Here is a 19577-nt window from a genome sequence, read left to right as displayed (position 1 = left end):
GTTCTTATGTTCTTATGTTCAGATGCGTTCCCTGGACACGGCAGAGTTTTTCTGGGATATCTCCAGCATCCCAGAAAATCTTTGTAGTATAGACATTGCCCTTATTTCAATCTGAGGCTATCACACAGGGATGGGGTCCAGTTTAATTAAACCAATCCAGGTGTGCACAAACAAACCTGATTTTCCACTACCCTTGGCCGGTTACAAAGTGGAAGCAAAGTCTGTGGACAATGCTAATGAATCAGACCTTTCCATTCATTCACCTCCTTTGCCCAGGTCTAAATGACTCCACAAAGCAGGGGAAAGTGGGGTCTGAAATTGTTTTGTCAGGAAAGAGAGGCATTTCTCTAAACTTAAGCTCCCGTGACACAAGATGCACTGAGATGTTTGTCCTCTCTCTCCCTAGATGAAATTGTTTTTATTCAATTAATTCCCCATTGTGCCGTCTGGAACAGCAGAAACCAACAGTGTTTTTTGCTATAGTATGTACTCTATGTCAATGTACCAAGAAATATTAAGAGTACAATAGGTCTGAAGTCACAAGATCCTAATCCTTTAATAGCTTAATTCATTCTTGCTGTTGGAAAGTGGCATATTTCTATTTTTAAACAAAATCTATTCATGTTAACAAGTGCCAGGGCTTGGCCAGATACAATTTCAGATGCACATGTTTCTCACTGTGGTTTTGAAAACCACAGCTGAGTTAAATGGGAACAGATAGGAACTTTCAATTAAGTTTTAAAGTATTAATAGATTTGAATGTTTATTTATTGACAGTGATTTATCTGAATTCATTTTTACATAGATCCTCCCACCCAGTGGAGCTATATCCATGGCCAAACTGAAGGAAGCCAAAGCTGGTGTTAAGGCATCTGGAGCTTATCTGGACAGGTCCAAATTGCAGCACACAGAGGATGGATAGGGTTGCCAGAACGGAAGCAATGCTATTAGCCAGCACGGGTGTAGCTGTGTTGGTCCCAGGTCTCCCTAGGGCAGTTCTGGATTATCAGGATGTAAGGCAGGGCAGGGTAAGATGCGGCCTGGGGGCCGGATCCGGCCCACCTAACACTTTGATCTGAGGACTGCATCTGGCCACTTTCCACCTATATCCTGCTGCCCATGACATCGAATTTCCAGGCAGTGGCCCAGGCAGCAGAATCCTATTTAAAGAGCTCCTGGATCCCGGTTGCAACTCTACCCCAGCAGGGGCCAGAGTTGTGAGCCTTTTAAATAGCCACAGCCATCCCAGGTGGTTGCTGGGCAATGCGGTAGTGGTGGGTCTGGGAGCTGCAAGACTTTTGCTGTATTTTATTTCAATGCCGCCAGCCCCAGAGAAGCCCCGCCCTTTCTACTTGATGCCCCGCCCCTTCTACTTGAGGCCCCACCCCTTTTACTCGAGGCCACACCCCTTCGGGGGGGAGGATGAGCTGGTCTGTGACCAGTACCAAAATTCATTAAGTGCCCCCCCATGAAAATTATTACCCACCTGTGGTGTAAGGACACTCTGGACACATGCTCTTTTGATGCCTTCCAAGTTGGGAGTGGAGAGCTCTTGGTCCAGCCTCTGTGTAACTTAAATTTTTAAGAGGGCTGCAAGGATCTAGCCTTTCATTTCTTTTAAAAAAATTACACACACACACACACACACACACACATGCAAAAATGGCAGCGTGCATGCTTGGAGTGCTTAGAGAAAATTTGCACACCCTGAAGCATTAAGTAGCAATAACCGGTACACAAAGTTTGCCACGGGAAACCGCATTTGGAAGGGATTAGAGAGCTTACTTCTTGCCCTCCCCTCCCCTCCAACAGAAGTAGTGATTCAAACCCCCACAAAGTTGCATATTGGACCTTTTTTGTCCCCCTCTGCAAATCTGAACTGAATTTCTATCCCCGGGCGATGAACAATGCGAATTCTCCGCAGGCTCCAGCTCTGCACTGTAAATAGTCTGGCCGGCTCACACCTCATTGCCTGGCAACAGGTGCAAAGCAATAAATCAGGCAGAGAAAAATGTCACTCGGTGGGGACTCTGTCTCCAGAGACACAATATTTTTCTCAATTCCTGCATCTGGATGTCAGAAAAGGCAGGAGCCAGTTTTGCTGCCTGTGTCACTGATCAGTAGGGCCTGCCGCCTCCCAGGAGGAGGGTGCTATCACCAGGTAGCCCGGGGTGAAAATGGCCTGGGGTTGAATATATACATGTGAACTGTCCAAGGAAGGTGTTGCTTGTAATAAGGAGGTTTGTAGCTGCAGAGGGAGGCATAGAGTGAGTGGAAGCTGGGCCGTGTGTTTTTGCAGCATCAGAGAGATCTTTGGGGAATTATTCAACAAGGGAACGCCTCTGTCTTTGCATCTTCTAAGCAAGCATGTGAAGGGCCACATTTTCGGAAGCATTCTCTCATTCCGAGAGCCCTTTTTGGGGTGACTTACTACAGCTATTTGGCAACTGACCATGAGAAATGTAGAAGAGCCACTGTTCCATGGGGCAGATCCTGGTGCTTAGTGCTGCTAAAAAACAGGCCCACGGTGTCCCAGATTGGGCACCCTCAAAAATCCAAGCACCCCACGTTTGTGAACGCTCCAGAACATTGGACGGCAAGCTAATTTCTTTCCAAGAGAACGATGCTCCCAGACCAGTCTGGGGCTTTTTGCAACACCCACCATTGTCACATCCAAGCACCTGAGTTCACGTTATTTGATGCCTGGAACAAATATAGGATGAAAGGGTGCATTTATTACAGACTATTCAGCCACCAAGCCCATTCCATCTCTCAGGAGGGAGAGAATATTCTAGTTCTCACAGCAAATCACTGGTAATCAAGCCTGTCAGGTTGAGTTTCTGGCTCCATCCCTTACTTGCTGGCTGACCATGGGGAAGTCACATAACTGCTGTGACTCCATGGCCTCATGAGCCAACTGTAGAAAATCCGGGGTGCTGTGAGGTTTTAGGGAAAGTCTGCAGAGCGTCTTGAAACCCTGCGGGGGAAGGTGCTTCAGGAAGGCAAAGCATTTATTTTACACTGAGTACACCTGGTATTGGCTACGAGGCCCAGTGCTGGGAGGTGCAACACGGAGCTGAAATTGTCATCAAGGGTCTCGCTGCAAGATTGTGACATACCCTGGCATAGTACTGAGGAGATCTGGCACCTGATGCTGTGTTTTTACCACAACATCTTCCTCATGCCATTATTATTCAGGTAGCTAAAAATATTTGGTGCTAGAAGTTTTACCCAGTTACTCGGGTCCTTAACTCAAATACATTTTGTTTTGCTTCATTTAAATCACTACTCTGGGGTAGGGCTGGGGATGAGGAGTTCAGTTTGCAGGCTGCCCTGGAGAGCGGGGACAATCCAGGCCCTCTTTCACCACAGCAGCTTGGAGCCACGTGAGAAGTGCCTCTCTGTGGCTGCTACAGCGGGCACAGCTGGGGGTGGGGTTCAAGTCCCCTGACAAACACACAGACAAATGGACACACAAACAGAAAAACTTTCTGGAAAATGTAATATAGTAGATAATTGTCCCTCTCTCCATCCCTGTTCCCTTCTTGCCCGATGGGGTTATAGCTGTCCCACTCCTCATCTCTGGCCTCTTGCTGCCCCCCGTGGTCATTGTACAGTATAAACTGTCCCTCTTAGACCTCTCCCTTTCTATTTTATGAAACACAATCGCATTCCAGGCACATCCCATTCTTCTGGCACAACCAAACCTTTGCTGTAAGGCAGGGGTTCCCAACCATTTTCGGTCCCCGTACGCCCTTGGCTTTTAGTAACCTTCCCGTACCCCCTATTCAATATGAAAGGAAATAAATTCTGGACTCTAGAATCCACAACTTTTTTCACTAACACTACTACTTTTGGAATATTACAATTAGGATAATCTAATTATTTACCAAATATTCCCTGTACCCCTTGACAAGCTTCTCGTACCCCAGGTTGGGAACCCCTGCTGTAAGGTATGATAAAAGGAAGATGTACACTAAATTTGGTGGGTTTAGCTCTAACCCTTTAGAAGGAGTTCCTGAAAAAATGGACTCACAGACAGATGGACAGACACACAGACCAAGTTTCTAAAATATAAGGAAGATTAATACTGGGATTATTACCACCCTGTGAATGTGATAGAGAGAAATAATTTGTCTGTATCTCAAATATAATCCCAGTGCACGCACCCTGTTAAATTCCCTCATTGGGGGCAGCCACGCAATGCTTGACACATACACAGCAAGGCTATTTTTCATCAAAAAGAACCATTTTCTAGCTGTCTGGCCGATTAACATATCCCTTCCCACTCTCCTACCTATGCTAAAATGTAATCCCTCTTTCGAAATATAATAAATGTTTCCCTTTCAAATCTAGCTTCATTTAAGGCAGCTCAGGAGAGAAAATAATAAAAGTACCACTTTATAGCCTAAATAAAAGATAGAAAGATACAGTCTACAATGCATATTTCAGGCTTTCGGTGGGGGTAATTCATTCATCATTTTCAGTTAAGAAACAAAAATAGTGCTGAGTGAGCACACTGGGTGAAAAATAACTTCTTGAATTATTTTATGCCTTTTGGTAATGCATCCAGGTTATCATACATCATGCCCCGCATCAGCTTTCCCTTCCAGCTGTTGTGGAAGTCATTTCCATTCCAAGCCAGCTGCAAGAACACCATCAAGAATGTGGGCATCTCCAATTTCATGGGGGACGTCGCAATTATGGAGAATTGCTGACCAGCCTCACTTTTGCAGCAGTGACCAAGTTAGGAGACTAACTTCCATTTTAAAAAGTGAATTAGGCATGTAAGGATCTGCATGTCCCTGAAAGACAATAGGTGCCCAAGTGATTTAGGTACCTAGAGACACAATTAGGCACTTACTGTGATTTCAAAAGCACTAGGTTGGGTGGATTTCACTGGGCTTTAGTTCATGCTTAGGCATTTTTGTAAATTCCACTAGGCACCAAAATACTTTGGCCACTCCATTCCTAGGTACTTACATCACTTTTGTAAATCACTGATGATGCAATTTGTGAAAATTGCCTATGCAATTTTAGGGACCTTAGTTTTGGGATGCTCAAAAGGGGGGCAGGAGCTCACAGCAAAGGAAGCTCATCGCTTTCTGAAACAAAGCCCCCTTAAAAGTCTCTTCAGTGGAGTAGTGTGATGGGGTGTGCACCAGCCAGTTAAATTGGAATATTAACCTTATATGTGGCACCTGGGGAAGAACTAGAGACCAACAGGATCTAAGGCAGTGTTTCTTAAACTGTGTTCTGTGACACACCGGTGTGCAGCAGAGAATAGAATTCAAAATGGCTTCCCTTAAAGGGGAAGGGCAGGTGACTTTTTTTTTTTTTTTTGCTCAATAATGTTCCCCCGACTCTTTTCTTCTTTTTCCTCAATAACTTTCACCCCGACCCTTTTTTTTTTCCTCAACAAAATATCCTTGGTGTTCCCCATAAAAAAAAAGTATTGTTTGGTGTTCCTCGGTCTTAAAAAGTTTAAGAAGCACAGGTCTAAGGGAAGATGCAGTTGATTTGGGAAGGAGCAGAAGGGGGTCTCTATAAAGGGAAGAAACAGCTGAGACAGGGCTGCAAAGCAGTTGGCCATCACTCCCTGGGAGATGTGTTTGCAGGGTTCAGAGTCTGGAAGAGAGCAAGTCGTCTGCAGTTACTCCCTGGGAGGCATGAGTTTGGGCTGGCAAACCCAGAGAGGGCCAGATGACAGAGCGGTAGGAAGAGATCCAGGGAAGTAATGACGGGGTCTGGGAGCAAGCAGGATGTAGTTGCTAGATGTGCGGTCCTGGGGCTAGAACTCAGCACAGTGGGCAGGCCTGGATTCTCCTACCAGCCGCTTGGAAAGCGGTGCAGTACCCGGCCTTGGAGCAGCGCTCTGTCTGGAATGGCCATGTGCACAGCTGCTCCGGTGGGGCTTTGGTGCCCTGGAAGGGGAGGGCTGCACAGTACTTGGTCCAGAGGGCTGAGTCATAGAGAGCACGTTGAGCCCTGGATTGTGAAGGGGATGGGGGAAAGTCTCAAGACCCCATGTCAAGCAACTGCATCCTGCTTGCTCCCAGACCCTGTCACTACTTCCTGGATGCCTTCCTACTTCTCAGTTTCCACAAGGGCTGGGTCAGACCTGAACGGAGCTGAGTTCCAGGCGGGTCCACAAGGAAGTGCCATGACAGCGAGCGAACGCCATCACTGGCACCAAACATCAAGACATTCAAAATCATTTGCCCCTTTAGCAAAATTCTTGGCCAAGCATCATTGATGGTCAGTGACTCTGCATTGAGGGAGGCTAGCTCCTGGCTCCTCCCCTTGTTCCTGAGGCTCCACCCCTTTCTACACAGGAGTCCAGCCCACTCCCACGGCAGCCCCTTGCCTCAGCCCAGCTCTGGGCCGCATGGTTGAGGCACCCCCAGGGTGTGTCTAAACTACATGGCTCTGTCGATCGAGCCATGTAGTTTAGACACACCCGCAGTCTCAGAGCACTAGGCAGCATAGTCTGAGCATTAGGTGGCCAGCCTGGCACCAGCACTAGCCACGCTGGTCCAGGGTAGAGTGTTGTTATGCTAGGAAATGCAGGAGAGGGTCTATGGATAGCCTAAGGTACCCACCGCCAAGCATCACCTCAGTTAAACACTGGAGCTATGTCTACACTGCAGGCTTCTTGCACAAGAATGGCTGTACTTGTGCAAAAACTTGCAGAGCGTCTACACCAAGTAAATTTACAGTACAGCATCAAAACAGAGGGCTTCTTTCACAAGAGTTATTCCTCTCTCCACAAGGAATAAGCCCTCTTGTGCAACAGCTCTTGCACAAGAAGGCAGTGTGGACGGGCAACAGGGGTTTCTTGTGCAAGAAACCCTTATGGCTAAAATGGCCATCAGAGCTTTCTTGTGCAAGAGAGTGTCCACACTGCCATGGATGCTCTTGCCCAAAAGCACATGGCAGTGTGGACGCGCTCTTGCACTATAGACGTAGCCTGGAAGTGAAGACAGGTGCTTGCAAGGTCCGGTGGTGCTTTGCCCCTTCCCAACAAGGATCTGAAAGCTCTGGGAGCTCTTGGGGAAACGTAAGCATCGTAACAAATCCCTTTCTACCCAGGTCTTTCCTGTGGTTGCCTAATGTATGCCTTGTTCAGAGTTTCTCGGGGTAGGTCTACACTACAGAATTTTTGCAGAAAAAGGGCCATTTTCCCACAAAAACTCATGGAGCATTGAAATCGAAAGAACAGAGCGGGTTTTCTGGAGAGCTCTTGTGCAAAACGGCGTGTGTGGACAGGAAAGAAGAGTTTTGTGAGCAAGACGAGGGAAGAGGAAAAAGCAGAGGTGCCCTGCTGGCCATTCTGTCCATGGTAATTACTGCTTACTTGTGCCACGCCATCCAGGCAGTCTCGATGCTCTCTTTTGCAAAAGCTCATTGCTTTTCCGACGCGCTTTTGCAGTGTGGACGCGCTCGTGCACAAGACGTTTTTGCGGAAGAGCTCTTCTGCAAAAAGCTTCTTGCGCAAAAAGCCTGCAGTCTAGACATAGCCTCAGTGTCACCAAAGTTGTTCTGTTCCGTGACAGTTGCTGAAAGGCAGTCTCCCGTCCTAACCCACCGATTTTGTCCAGCCTCTCCACCCTGCCTCCCTCATTGGTACAACGGAATCCGGCTTGCTGAGCCAGCTTTAGGCAGATTCGTCCGATTCCCCCGAATCAGGCCCCATGCCTAAGAGGCCACCGCGCCCTAAAGCCAGAAGTGTGCTGGCCTGCCGGGAGCGCTGTGGGAGGGGGCGTCGGCCTCAGAGGAGAAGCACAGCGGCTTCCCTGCACCACAGGAGGGGGGTCGGCCCGGGCATGACTCTTCCCTGTAGCTGGGGATTTAAAGGGGCTGAGTCTTTTGTGTGTGTGTGTGTGTGTGTGTGTGTGTGTGTGCGCGCGCGCTGTGTTTTTTTTCTTTTTTGCTCAACAAAAAAACCTGGCTGTTGGGGCCCCATTGAAACTGTTCGAATTGGTCCCCGCACTTCCTAAAGCCGGCTCGGGCATTAAAGAAGCGCTACACCCTTATTTCTCTGCTGGTCCAGCACACCCCCACTTTCCAGCCTTCCAGAGGGCGGAAATGCCTCAGGAGTTATTTACTTATTTATTTATTTTAGAATTGGCTGGGCTTTTTTGCCACTCACCAACCTCCAGCCTGTGCCTCCACAGGAAGTAGCTGGAGCTTGTAGCTGGAAGTGCTGACAGATTGCTGAGCATGTGTGACCATGCTGGGCCAATTTACTAGTCTTCTATAGATAAGCAGCGAATGAAGGATGCTCAAAATAGGCCAGGGAGAATGTTACTGATTTGCTTACAAATGCCTTTTTTTTTTTTTTTTGGTCCAGTGATAGCAGGTTAAAAGGATCCCGCTGAGAGTTTTGCACCGTCTGTTTTTGCAGCGCCTCGCTCTGTATTCCTTGCTCATCAAAAAGCCCTATAGAATGCCACCGGGTGTTCAGAACGATTCGGCGTCAGACCCCGAGGTGAAATAATTCAGATCCAAGCGGAACCTCCATCTAGACTGATACAGGAAGAAAAAAAAAAAAGACGACAGAGGACTGTAAATAATGAAAAGGGCTAACAGGAAAATGGGAACTTCTCAATGACGCTAAATGCAGCAGTGCTGGGAAAAAATTGTGCCGTGGGGGTGTTGAAAGCCACTGACCCAAATTGAAAACCCTGCATCTAATGGAAATCACTTCAAGTCAGGGGGTGCTGCAGCACCCCCAAGTGCTTAGTTCCAACCCCTATGTCTAAATGTCCTTTATATCGCTCTCGCCGGTGAATGGAATGTTACATCCCCAAGTGGAGGACTGCAACAGCTGGGGGTGAGTGACGGGTGGGAGGAACAGAATACAGCCCTGGAATTACATCCTTGGACCATGCAACACTCACGGGGCCCAACCCTGCAGGGGAAAGGGCACCGTCAACTCTGTCGATTTAAGTGGGACTTGTGAGATGCAGGGTGTGTCTAGACTACAGGGTTTTTTCAAAAAAAGTAAAAAAGTAAAAAAGCCTGTTTTTGAAAAAATTTCCCCTGCGTCTAGACTGCAGCCGCGTTCTTTCGAAAGTAACGCAGCAGTTTTACCTCGTTTTACGAGGAATTACTCCTTTTTTCGAAAGTATTCTTTTGAAAAAAGGCGCTATTGAATGCAAACCGCGCTTTTTCGAAAGAGGGCATCGAGACTCTCTTTCAAAAAAGCGGCTTGCTTTTTCGAAAAATCTGCTTGTAGGCTAGACGCTCTTTTTCGAAAGAGGCTTGTAGTCTAGACATAGCCGCAGAAACTTCAAGGACTCTCCTCACAACTCTCTTCCTTTCCCTATTATTGGCATTGTTTAAATACCGAGAAACATCGTCAATGATCCCTGCTTTGACACATGCTAGCGTAGATGCACCAAGATACCCTACGAGGACTCAAGTTAGCCCAGTGCAGGAAGGGGAGTAGTGTCGTTCTTTATTTTACGGTAGCTTATTGTGCTCGGTGCAGTAACAAACACAGAGCCCTGCCCCTGAGGATGTGCAGCAAGGATGAAAAGCGAGAGACGAGAGGAGGATGCAGGGAAGTGGGAAAGCAGAATGAAGCAACGGGGCAGTCTTAATCCGCATGGTCAGCAAAGGAAACAGCTCCCCACCTCCCAAGGAAAGGACAATCCATCCCCTCATCCATTGAATAACCCAGCTTCTCTTTATCATCTGCTTCGTGGGTGGGGCAAGGAAGTGGATTTTTCTGCTGCACCGAGGATCCCGTGGAGCAGGATGGCAGAGCACCCGTGACAGGCTGCCGAATGCTCATTCATCATAAGAGCGATTTCCCTACTAATAAAGTGACCTTGTGTAAATAGCTCAACTTCTCAAAGCTATCGCATCGTTAGTATCGGACACACGTTGATAGATAGAGACCACATGGGCTGCTGATCTGGGATGAACTACCACAGCCAGAGTTATTTTTGACTTGGCTGAGCCGCTCTATCATTTAAAGGCAGAAGATGAGTAATATGCCCAGGGAAAAAATCATTTTTACCTCCTGTCAATAGCACAGGTGTGGGCAGGCCTAGCTGAGGCTCGTTCTGTTAGCCTGTGTAACAGAGGGTCCCAACCTGGCAAAGATCTGCTCTGAGAAAACAACCATCGCAAATTATTCCCAAAGCTTTGATACAAAACGGTACCCACTTGGGACTTCCTGGTGTTCCCGTGTGCTCACGCAGCACTGCATGAAGTGATTCTTCCTGCCAGAGAGCTTAGCTGGTACCGCCTATGCCTTTGAGTTCAGAAGCACAGAAAGACTGGCTCCCACCGCCCGAATCGTCTAGCAAGCAGGGGGGCAGCCCAAGGCAAAACAAACCATAGAATAAAATCAAAAGTCACCTCAACTTCTTTCACCATCTGAAAAGGTTCTGGCTGGGCTTGAGCTGAGAGAAAAGCATGGCCCCGTTCACCACACAGTAGAGAATATACTTAAAAAACAACCAATGGTAGCACTTTATAGACTAACGAAACATGTAGATGGGATCATGAGCTTTTGTGGGCACAGCCCACTTCTTCAGATGACCGGAATTTTGAGTGTAGGATGTGCAGACCCCCAAAAATAGCCTTTACGTATTTATTTTGGGTCTGCATATCCTACACTCAAAACTCATCTGAAGAAGTGGGCTGTGCCCACGAAAGCTCATGATCCCATCTACATATTTGGTTAGTTTATAAAGTGCTACCAGACCATTGGTTGTTTTTTAAGTTGAACCAGAAGAGACTATGGCTGCTAATTCTACGACACACTGAGGAGACTGGGACCATCCGTAGCCCTTTCCCCCAGCCCATCTAGGTTCTACAGAGCTTTCATCACAGTTCTTTTCCATACTGGTCTCATTCCTGTTTCTCTTCAGATGCTGACATTATCTCCCCAGTATTGCCATTTGGCAGGTAAATGAAGGATGGGGGTGTGAGGACTGTATGTGTAGGGAAATACTAGTAACATCTCTTTTATTACTTTCACATCTCTCCTCTATACTCCTGGCTAATCCAGTAAACCATTATTTACGTGTTTTCTAATTAAGGTTGTGAGTGGTTGATTTTTGTTTACTTAAGTCTATAGCATAAGATTGCCAAAATTAAATACAATTATTTCAAGGCAGGTGGAGTTCACTGTGAGTTGCTCCCAGGAAGGGGGGGGCTGGTGGGCGGCCCTTTTGCCTTTTCAGATGGCGATCACATAAGATGTTACATCACACAATGTTGCCAATTCAAGCTGATCTAATAAAGATTCAGATAAAGTAGACCAAACAAGACTCAGTGAAGTCTGAAACTAACTAATCGAATTTGATTAGCTCTTTTCAGCTTTTGATTTTGCTTTTCACTTGTAAAACCTGCAAAACCATCCTTGTTGATATGCTGAACTTGTACATTTAATGAAACACACGAAGAGGAGAAAGAATAATATTTTTGAATCATTAAATTAGATGCAATTTAGAAATAAGATATGTCACAGTGAGATGTATTTTCATCTTGGTTGACTCTGTGAGGGCACAACATTTGACCCAACCTTGGTATTTTTAAGACAGGTGCAAAGCAATGGGACTGCAAAGACAGTACTGCCTGGACATGTGAGCGGATGGGTTGTGCCGACTTTCTATGCACAAGGCAAAGCTCACTTTGCTGTTCAAGGCATGGTTGGACATTTTTCTTTTTTGCCCCCATCAGTTAGCATGTATGAAGCTCTGGGTGAAACTCTGGAATCCAATGGCAATTTTGCCACTGACTTCAATGAGCCGGGGTTTTCACACTGTTACATCTAGGAGTTAAAGATGGGGCAAGTGCTTTCATTCTCATCTCACCTCAGTGTCATTCCAGTGACTTAAGTAACAGTGTAGGGCACTTTACAGATACAATGGCTGGATGTGCAGAATGTCCCCCGTTCCCTTTCATAGAATCCGAGGGCTAGAAGAGACCTCAGGAGTCATTGAGTCCAACCTCCTGCCCAAATCAGGACCAACCTCAACTAAATCATCCCAGCCAGGGCTTTGTCAATCTGGGACTTAAAAACCTCTAGGGATGGAGATTCCACCCCATCCCTAGGGAACCCAGCCCAGTGTTCCACCACCCTCGTAGGGAAATAGTTTTTCCTAATATCCAACCTAGACCTTCCCCACTGCAACTTGAGCCCATTGCTCCTCATTCTACCATCTGTCACCACTGAGAACAGCCTCTCTCCCTCCTCTTTGGAACCTCCTTTCAGGGAGTTGAAGGCTGCTACCAAATCCCCCCTCACTCTTCTCTTCTGCAGACGAAATAAGCCCAAATCCCTTAACCTCTCCTCGTCAGTCATGTACTCCAGCCCTCTTATCATTTTGGTTGCCCTCCACTGGACCCTCTCCAATGCATCCACATCCTTTCTGTAGTGGGAGGCCAGAACTGGACACAATACCTGCACCCTTTGGGGCTAACTAGACTGTGAACTCCAACCTCCCCCTGTAATTATGTCAGTCATGTAGTCATTTCTAAATCGTCTCACTGCTCCCCAATGGGAACAAGGCATTCCCAACACAATCCTTTGACAGAAATATAAAGCAAGCCAGGAAATGGTCTACTGATGTCCATCCCCCATTGCTGCAAACCAGCATAGCAATGTCCTCTCTGCTTCAACCCTCTGAAGTGAAATGTGCCCATTAAATGGCACCATTATTATTATTATCATAGAATACTAGACTGGAAGGGACCTCGAGAGGTCATCGAGTCCAGTCCCTGCCCTTATGGCAGGACCAAATACTGTCTAGACCATCCCTGATAGACATTTATCTAACCTACTTTTAAATATCTCCAGAGATGGGGATTCCACAACCTCCCTGGACAATTTATTCCAGTGTTTGACCACCCTGACAGTTAGGAACTTTTTCCTAATGTCCAACCTAAACCTCCCTTGCTGCAGTTTAAGCCCATTGCTTCTTGTTCTATCCTCAGAGACCAAGATGAAGAAGTTTTCTCCCTCCTCCTTGTGACACCCCTTTAGATACCTGAAAACAGCTATCATGTCCCCCCTCAGTCTTCTCTTTTCTAAACTAAACAAAGCCAATTCCTTCAGCCTTCCTTCATAGCTCTTGTTCTCTAGACCTTTAATCATTCTTGTTGCTCTTCTCTGGACCCTCTCCAATTTCTCCACATCTTAAAAATTATTATTATTATTATTATGTGCCAAACATGCGCTGAGGTATTGGCTATTAAATCTATTCCATTAATATCTCCCACAAACGGAACAGATACTCAAAAATAAGTTGTGGTGTGTTCCAACAGCATTGCCGTTCTACATGTTTTATACCCTCTTCAAATGGGTCTGTTTGGTCCTATTTAAAATATAAATATTGTTGGGCTGTGTTTACAATATGTGTGCAATGTATTTTATGAAACCTCTAACAAATTCTGCGCAAAAGAATGTTTTCCCATATGGGTTGCTTAAAAAAAAGGCAGATGTGAAGCCATCCGAATCATCTGAAAGCTTCCCCCCTCCTTCTTTTGGCAAACTATCCCAGACAAATATTATATCAAACATTTATGGAAATAAACATGAATATAGCTCAAGGGCATAAGTAGGTTTCTGGAATATTTTCTGAAAGCAATTAATAGGTAATGTTGGGGGGAAGAATAAGTACCAAAAATATACCTGACAAAGCTAATTTTATTGCGCAGACACTGCTCTGGGAACTATAGAATGGGAGCTGTGTTAAGCTACATTAGTCAGGATAGACTCTTAATAGTCTGCAGAAAGAAACGAGCAAACCAGCGGCAGGAATGCAAGCAAGACAATTTTAATGTTCATGAGTTGAGCTACAGCCAAATGGGGGAGTCTGCTTCCTTTGTCCTTTCGGGGGGCAGTCGGGATCACTTGTGAGGTCACAGCTGGGCCAGATTGCCAAGATTTGCTCCCAGCTGTTCCCATTGTGTTACTCAAGACCAAATTTTTCAGGTGCACTCCGCAAACAACCTGCTGATACCCTTTGAAAAATCTAGCTCCAGAAACTTCTACCAGCATAAAAAACAAGAGCCAGGAACCTGCAACCCCATGTTCCCTGTAAGCTAAGCGCGTGGGTGGACGCCCAGGAGAGATTCAGAAGACGCCCAGTTGTTTAGCAGAGCTCCTACACCTGCTCACAGCCAGCAGCATGTGTTTCTATTGAAAGTGCACATCCTCACATGTGTCTGGGTACATAACAGAATTTATTCTGCACATGGATGGAAAAAATGGGAGGGGAACACTGCTGGGAGGTGATTGAAATTAGACTCCGGGGCTTCATTGAGCTCTGCAGATGACTTCGTGTGGGAATTCAGACAAAGAGACAGACTGTGGACACCGGCACCCATTTGACATGGCTTCATTCTCCGGGATCTCGGCGACTTCTTATGCATATTTCCGAACACAGTGGCAACTACCGGCCTTGAATTAGGAGGAACTGGCTGAGAGGCAGAGATGTATGGCAGACACACCATTCCTTCTGCTAACATAAAGCAAGTTGTGAAGAGCCGTGCCCTTTTACATAGTTTGAGGCCATATCTACATGACGAGTTTTCTCGGCAAAAAAATATGCTAATGAGGGACTCATTTGCTTGAGTTGCAATCTTATTAGCATATTTTCTGCTGATCCTTTTTTGCGCTAGGGGTATTTGCACAAAAACAAGCCGTGTGGATGTTTTCTTTTTGTGCGAAAAATCTTTTTCCGCAAGATCCTTTGCGCAAAAACCCGTTTTTTCTCAGGATCCTTATGCCCCCAAAAAGGAGGAATGCTGATCTTGTGCGAAAAGGGGCTTTTGCGCAAAAAGAAAATGTCCAAACTGTTTGTTTTTGCGCAAAAACCTCTAGCACGAAAATGGATCGGCAGAAAATATGCAAATGAGATCACGACTCATGCAAATGAGTCCCTTATTAGCATATTTTTTGCCAAGAAAACTCATGGTAGACATAGCCTGAGGTAGTATCCAGGACAATGCATTTGTTTGCACAAACATACCTACCACGATTTTTAGGTCACCTCGGTATCCATGCAAGTAGTGGATGGAAAGCCCTATTGGACATGTCCCATGTTCCTGGGTTTGCCAAGTCAACTTCAATGTTGGGGTGGGGGGGGGGTCACAACTGGAGGCAGGAATGAGCTACTGGGACATCGCATGGTGCGTTGATACAATGCCAAAAGAGCGTGATGAACAGAAGCTGCTTTCTGTTGTACATAGCATTTTCATTGCAGTGGGCATGCAGGGTACGTCTACACAGCAGGGTCATTTCGGAATAACGTCTGTTATTCTGAAATACCTATGCGAGTGTCTGCACAGCTAGCCTGTTATTTCGAAATAATTTCAACAACAGGCAGCTTCTTTCGGCATTTGTAAGCCTCATTCCACGAGGAATAACGCCTCCACTGTTTTGCTCCACTGTTTGCTATTTTGAAATAGCTCCTCCTCCAGGCCATTCAAATTAATTACTCCCCAGTGCTTGTTGGGGCTCAAAATCAAGTAGCACATCTACATTAGGGGAGCCTGCCTCCGACTAATTTCTAGACTTACCTATAGCATAGACGTACTATTTCAAAATTAGTTATTTCAGAGCATTTCTTCCAGAATAGCTTATTCCATGCAGAGTAGACATAGCCACAGAGCAAAAAACCGTTTTATACTTTGACTTATGTGGTTCTATTATAGAAAGCAAGAGCTTCAGAAGACTGGTCAGTCTCTCAGTATGCAGCAGCGATCACAACTTCCTGAACGGAAGGGAACATCTGGAGGTGGCAATATTTGTTCTGGACCCTGCTCGTATGAACGAGACACTAAGACTTTTTTTTTCTTTATCATAAATTCTGCACACTCATGAACTTTGCAGTCTATGAGGCTCAGCGCTCTATGGGAGCCACTCATCTTGTGCTGAAAGCAATATAAAAACAGATGGCAACGAGGGCATAAAGAGATAAATCAACGGTGCACCTGCCACTTTGTCAGGGGACAGCTCGGATACAGCAAGTCCCTGACGCAAAACGTGCTTGGCTAATGCGTGTGTGGGGTAAGGTAACCGGGCGGGAGAGAAGAGAGAGGCGGGGAGAAAAGCAAGGCCTCAGCGTGCGAACGAGAGGGGGTTTCTTTTCCCCGTGGAATGTGAGATGGAGCAAGTGCCAAGCAGACTTGAAGGGCACAATTCATCAAAGCAGTCGAGCACAGGCATAACTTGAAACACAAAGGCCAAGGGACTTAACCCCCAGCTGGCGTGCGTTGCTCAGTGGGGTTCTCAGTCAAGAACCCGTTGTGGAGGGGAAGTTCTCAAACATACCCTATAGCATCAAAGGTGTCTTACTTTGCATTCAGCGGGGTTCTCAAGAACCTTCTCTGAGCAGACACACCCACTTTTCATCTCCCGAGCCCACGCCCATGGGCACAGAGTGGAGCCAGTGTGGTATTAGTCCATTTCTAATTTAAAGAGGGTGTTTCAGAAATAGAATGGGAACCCCAACCCCCACACAGCCACCCTTTGAGTACTCCCGCGTGGTTATAGTCAATTTGGGCCCAGGCCTTGAGGCTTTACACAGTGTTTTAGTTCGTACCACAGGAATTTTAGTCGACTGTAGCCTGTCACATTCAAATAGACCAATGTGGACCCTGCAGGCATGCGCTAAAGCAGTGTTTCTCAACCTTTTTTAATAAAGTACCCCTTTTTCAAAAACAAAATTATGAATACCCCCTTTAAAAAAAATTGCAAGTACCCCCAGTACCTACAGTTTTCAGACACACAACATTTTTTTCTACTATTGCAACACATTTGTTTAATCGTAGCCAGGTGGGCGATGAAATTTTTGGGTGTAAAAAGTACAAAAATAATAAAGCGCTGTAAAACTTAAAACTAAAATTCAGTTTTCTCCAAATTTCAGTTGTGTTGACGTACCCCCCGGACTTCTCTCCAGTACCCCGAGGGTACTCCTACCACTGGTTGAGAAACACTGCACTAAAGTATAGTGTTGGGAACCTAAGACCATGGGGCCGGATGCAGCCCCCAGCTTGCCTGGATTGGCTCCCGACCCTCCGCATTGAAGAACGTTAATGTAGTTCCACTTCAGTAGAGAATCAAGATGGTCCCGTCTGACATTAAAAGGCTGTGAGTCTATGAGAAAACACACTAGCCGTGCAGGGGTGTCAATGCACGATTCACTAGTCAGACCAAAATGTATACCCCTCGGGTGCAGACTGAATCCTTGAACTACACTCCTGGCTCTGCTATTGACTATGTAACCTAGAGCGTGCTGATGCATCGCCATGCCTCAGTTTCCCTATACAATGAAGATCACAACACATACCTCGCAGGCTGTGAGATGTCATTAGTATTTGAAAAGTGCTTTGAGTGCCACGAACGGAAGGCAAACCCACGTGCAAAAGTATTATTCCTCTCAAAATACCCAGACGGAAGTGAAAATAAAAGATATTCTTCTGCTGCTGGGTTACTCGACTCATTAATAACCTGCAAACATTCTGCCATATGTTATCTTTTATCACTTGACTCAGATCATTATGACTTTATTTCCGAGGGGCCCAGAACAAATGAAATGCAGTTATAAAGGTTATTTAACTATTAAAACAACTATTAATTAAAGTTTGCCAAGTCTGAGGGCGGGAGGGGATCTGAGGATGAAAGGCACTAGGTAAATGTCAGTTTTTATTTAATAAGCCATTGTTATTGAAATATGCAGCACATCAGCAACATTCCCCGTGGTGGCTGTTACCCAGACGCTCTCCACTCTCAATATTTTGTAAATTATGTGGCAGGCATGTGAGAAGCGTGGGATTGATTTAGTGCGGGATTTGATGCCACTGGAGACCAAAGCCCCCTTGAGCTACAAAGCAGGAATAGCATGAGCAGCTGTAGTGCAAGAGTCACTCAGACATACCACTGTCCACAAGATCCTCGCCAGGGAGGTTACTCTTTAAATAGGGTTGGGGAACATACATTTTCAAAAATGCTTTAAAATGAATGCACGTCATGTGTTTATTTTTAAGCATTTTTTCCCATTCTTTATCCATTTAATTCTTCATTGTTGTGCAAAAGGAGGGGAGGGAAAGCTTTCAGTAGTTGATCAGAGATGGCAGGAGGTCAGACAATAATTGTTTCATGACAAGAGACATGGAATTCTAAAAGCTAAAGCTTTATAACCCTCAAAACACAAATTGCCAGCATCACGTGAAGGGGCGTCTTTGGGATGTATGGGAGTCCTAAGCAGTACTATTAAACTGGTACCCCTATGCCCAATGGCAGCCTGGGAAGTGGGTCGATGACAATGTTTTAAGAGATGTGATTTCACAGTCTTCAGCAACACACCAATGAAATATTTTAAAGCTAATTTTAAATTAAGATCCTGTCTAACACAGTTAATTCAGAAACTGACAGTATATACGTGGGGTTGGCAAATGCCTGTTCAACGCTTTCATTACTACTTGAATGGCTCTTTCACAGGTTGGGTGTTCTGCTAATGGCTATGGCCAGATGTGTCACTTTGTGTAGCTTATTTTGAGTTAATTTTGAAATAGAGCGCTATTCCGAAACGTCCCTTAATCCTCGTGGAATGAGGTTTACGGGGATGTCAGACTAGCATGCCCGTTATTTCAAAAGCTATTTCAAAATAACGGGCTTGCTGTCAAGACACGGAAAATGCTATTTCAGGATGCTATTTAGAAGTATTCCAAAATAGCGCCACTGTCTTGATGGACCCTTTAAGTTCACTAGATCTTCTCGGGAGGAAGCAGTGCCCTAGAGCAGCAGCATAGGAAAACCTGGGAGGGTGGACATTAAGACCCAGCGGTGCCCCAAATTTTCAGTTGCCCTATGCAGCTGTATATTTTATGTATAGGTAAGGACAGCACTGATCACAGGTCAAACTATACAAAATAATTAGCCTTCAATCAAACTCTAATAGGTTCCCAAGTAGCATTTTTCTTATTTTGCCTAAATGCAAATTTTGACTATTGTTGATGGAAATATTGTGAAAATATTTTGTGTGTATGTGTGTGTGCACAATGAAATTGATATTTACTGAGTTACCCTTTATTTAACAAAAGCGACGAGGAGTCCTGTGGCACCTTATAGACTAACTGAAGTGTAGGAGCATAAGCTTTCATGGGCAAAGACCCACTTTGTCAGATGCATGTAGTGGAAATTTCCAGAGGCAGGTATAAATATGCAGGCCAGGATCAGGCTGGAGATGACGATCCACCTCGTCATCTCCAGCCTGATCCTGGCCTGCATATTTATACCTGCCTCTGGAAATTTCCACTACATGCATCTGACAAAGTGGGTCTTTGCCCATGAAAGCTTATGCTCCTACACTTCAGTTAGTCTATAAGGTGCCACAGGACTCCTCGTCGCTTTTGCAGATTCAGACTAACACGGCTACCCCTCTGATACTTGACACCTTTAGTTAACACAGTTCATTCTTTATTGTGTATTGAGTCTTTGGCCTCTCCGCTAAGACTGCCAGCACTGGGGCTAGCTAGAGCCTACTGTGGTGGACGTGGTGACCTTGTGATGGATTTGCAAGTCGTTCCAAACACAATTTGCTTAT

The sequence above is a fragment of the Pelodiscus sinensis genome, chromosome 26 (genome assembly GCF_049634645.1).
Source record: "Pelodiscus sinensis isolate JC-2024 chromosome 26, ASM4963464v1, whole genome shotgun sequence".
Taxonomy (NCBI): Eukaryota; Metazoa; Chordata; order Testudines; family Trionychidae; genus Pelodiscus; species Pelodiscus sinensis.
This window is presented reverse-complemented; position numbering follows the sequence as displayed.